This window comes from Oryctolagus cuniculus, chromosome 8 (genome assembly GCF_964237555.1).
Source record: "Oryctolagus cuniculus chromosome 8, mOryCun1.1, whole genome shotgun sequence".
Lineage (NCBI taxonomy): Eukaryota > Metazoa > Chordata > Mammalia > Lagomorpha > Leporidae > Oryctolagus > Oryctolagus cuniculus.
Genome location: NC_091439.1, coordinates 53406508 through 53410188, shown reverse-complemented (window position 1 = coordinate 53410188; position 3681 = coordinate 53406508). Strand labels below are relative to the sequence as shown.

At 36.8% G+C, this 3681-nt stretch overlaps 1 pseudogene; it reads left to right on the top strand.

Moving 5' to 3' along the window:
• The first annotated feature begins 1203 nt into the window (after window positions 1–1203).
• On the top strand, window positions 1204–1460 carry LOC108178059 (small ribosomal subunit protein eS27-like; annotated as a pseudogene).
• The last annotated feature ends 2221 nt before the right edge of the window (window positions 1461–3681 follow it).

The window sequence follows — 3681 nt, the reverse complement described above, 5'->3', positions numbered from 1 at the left end:
TGATGAAATATATTTCACAATTAAAATCTTTTTTCACATAAGTAGCAATTTTGGTACAGGATGATGGAGAAAACATCAGCAAATGGGCTCAAATCTCATACTTCCAATCAAAAATTTTTCATGGAAATCTTTGTGTCTACATATTTTCACAATTGGCAAATTTTAGCAAGTAGTTCTTTATTATGGATTCCAGTTTGTGTCCTAATGATTTATTATTTGTGGGACTTATGTTTAATTTCATGGTCTCATATATAAGAATATGTCCTGTTTTAAAAGAGACTAAAAGATAAATTATTTTAGTTATATCACTTTTATTAAAAGTAAACAATGGTATTATGTTAGAAATACAAGAATTTCCCAACATTCCACATAGAGCACAACCTATACAATTAACTGATCAACTTTTTCTCACCTGCTGACACATTAAAATATTATTCCATAGGTTCATAAAGAAATTTTGATCTCAACTAGTCTAGAGGAAAATATCTGAAAGATTGCTACTCCAGTTGATATATTGGGAAGATGAGACAAATCATTGGGTTACCCAAATTCTTTACCATCAATCACTAAATATGGATGAAATTCCATGGCAGAGAAAATAAGTCTAGCTGTACAAAAGTTCAAAGAGTTTTTACTACCCCCACGTCCAAGGGTGCCTTTTCACTACTGTTTTTTTTTTTTTTCACTTGGTTTAGAATATTTCCAAAGAACTGTCACAGTAATACATATGGCATACCCTTGAACATAGACTTAATTGAACAATTTTAGAGAGAGAACAGCATTTTAAGTATTTAACATGTTATGATTTTTTAACATAAATTTCAGTGATAGAAATGTTAAAATATCTGTATTTACTGATAGCTTCTGGCTACGCATTCTGGTCCCACCTCCTTAGGAAGCAGAGTATGCTTTCCACACACTATTTTTTCTACTCTGTAACTGGGTTTTCATGCTTGGAACAATTTTGGAAAGTTGGAACAGTTTTGGGAATTGGCAAATGAAAAGAAAAAGAAAAACAGAAAGGTTACTGCCTATCCAAACATTGAGCTTTCTCTCAGGGAGTGATACTGGCACTAAGGGAAAGACCACTTATCATGTAGAAAAAAAAAGTCATATATTTAAAAAGAGTTGTACACATGAACAGATGGTTAACTTTAGTTATATAACATAAAACTTTTTTTCCAGCAGTGACCACCTACTCACGTAAACATGCCTCTCACAAAGGACCTCTTCCATCCCTCTCCAGAAATGGAGAAGAGGAACACAAGAAGCACGTGGTATAGAGCCCCAATTCCTGCTTCATGGATGTGAAGTACCCAGGATGCTATACAATCACCACGGTTTTTAGCCATGCACAAACGGTGGTTTTGTGTGTTGGCTGCTCCAGTGTCCTCTGCCAGCATACAGGAGGAAAAGCAAGGTTTACAGAAGGACGTTCCTTCAGAAGGAAGCAGCACTAAAAACACCCTGAACACCTGAACACCTGAGTGGGAAACCTTCCCAATAAACACGTTTTGGATATAACCTGTTTATTGTCTTGTTTAACTGCTAGGAATTTACTGCTTCAAGTATTCAGGGACAACAAGAAGAGTAGAATACTATATAAATGTTTATGTTTTCTTAGTATTGAGAACTGACAGCATTTATAACACAATTAAACACCTATTTTAATTTAAATAAAACACAAAACTTCTTCAGCCAGACATGTATAAACATGGATTTCCATAGGATGAGACTTAACTGATTGCGGAATTAGCTACTCAATAAAATGCAACGTCAATCATACCCACTTACTAGAGAGAAAAGTTGAAAATGATAGTACTTAGCATTAAAACTCACACTCAGTTGGAGCTAGAGGAACCACAGTAGGTGAAATGCACGTAAAACAACCATTTGGATAGCCTGCTCTGAGTTTTGGGCAGTAGAACTCATGACTTGAAACCAACCCTGTAGGGGAAAAAAAAAGACTAATTTTGTTTTCTCCATTTCTGTCCTTAATAAGTGTTTTGTCTTTAAAACAAAAAAGTGAGGTTTTTAAAACATTTATTTGTGAATGGCAATGTGACACGAAGAGAAGGAGAGAGGGAGAACAGAAACAGAAAGAGATCTTCTATCTACTGTCCACACTCCAAATGGCTGCAACATCCAGGACTTGGTCAGGCCAAAACCCGGAGCCTCAAACTCCAACTGGGTCTCCCCCGTTGGCTGGTGGGGGCCCATGAACTTGATTTATCTTCTGTTGCCTTTCCAGACACATTAGCAGGGACCTGGATCAGAAGCAGAGCAGCCAGCGCTCTTACGGGATGCCAATATCACAGGCAGTGGCTTTACTCACCGAGTCACAATGCTGGCTCCATGACAAATGTTTTGTTCCTGTCATTTCCATTTCACCTTACTACCAAGCTATGAAAAGAATACCCTAGGTAGAGAATTATTTCTATATTATCCACAAAGTGCATAAGTACAAGAGTACTAAGAACAACTCTTATTTCACAGATGTGGAAATTATAGTCAGATGATTCAAAATTAGATTACTTTTATACAGCTTGTGATACCTGCATCCATATTCAAATCCTGGCTCTGTTTACAATCCAACTTCTTGCTAATATACACTCTAGGAGGCAGTAGGTGATGGCTCAAGTACTTGGGTTCCCGCCACCCGTATAGGAAACCCAGACTAGTTCCTGGATCCTGGTTTTCAGTCCTGGCTGTTGTGGGCATTTAGGGAGTAAACTAGCAGAAGCAAGATTTCTTTGTCTGTCTCTCTATTGCTTTACCTTTCAAATAAATAATTTTTAAAAGAGAAGATTACTTTTACCAATTATGTCAAGGAACTACTTCTTCAGTTTTATATCAATTTTCAACATGGTGGTTATCATAAATTAGACTTTGTATTTGTGTGTGTGTGTATATATATATATATCCTAAATAATATATTATACGGAAAAATGAGAAATTGAGCTATCTTTTCCTCTATGTTCTACTTAATGAGTGTACTTCGGAAAGAGCATATATTAAAGACTAGTGATCAAATGACAGCAGGTAAATAATCTCCCAGCAGAGGCATATGTGTTTTCATAGGGACACAGCTAGAGTACAGTTCTGAGCCTCCCTGGAATTTAGTTATAGCCACCTATGCGAATGTGATAGGTAACTCCTCCATCTGGACTTACTTCCCACCATAATTCATAGACAATCCAGAAGGTTTCAGAGTCTGGGAAACAGAGAAGCATCCTGTTGAAAGGTATTGCGAATCCATAATTACTACATGGTGGCCCCTTGTACTCCACATCTCCCCACTAGACTATAATGTGAGCAGGATGAACATTTATGGTCCTAAGTCTGTAGGATTTGGGGGGCATTGTTACAATATTTAAGACTACTCCTAAGAGCAAAACATGTTTATCTCCCACTGTCTCCATAGAATATATTGAAATGAAATCAAAACGGAAAAGAGAATGCATGCCAATAAGACAAAGAAATGGGAGTGGTGATTACTGTCAGGTAAATATGCACTCATTATTCTAAACCTGGCAAGTAGACTTAGGACAAATAACAGAGTAGATGAAACTGGTCCTTTAAAAGATAGGAACAAGAAAGACAGGCAGTGCTGCTCTTCCCTGATCTCCTGAAAAACTTAGTTCTTGGAAGAACTAAGTAACACTAATGGCCTGAATAGCT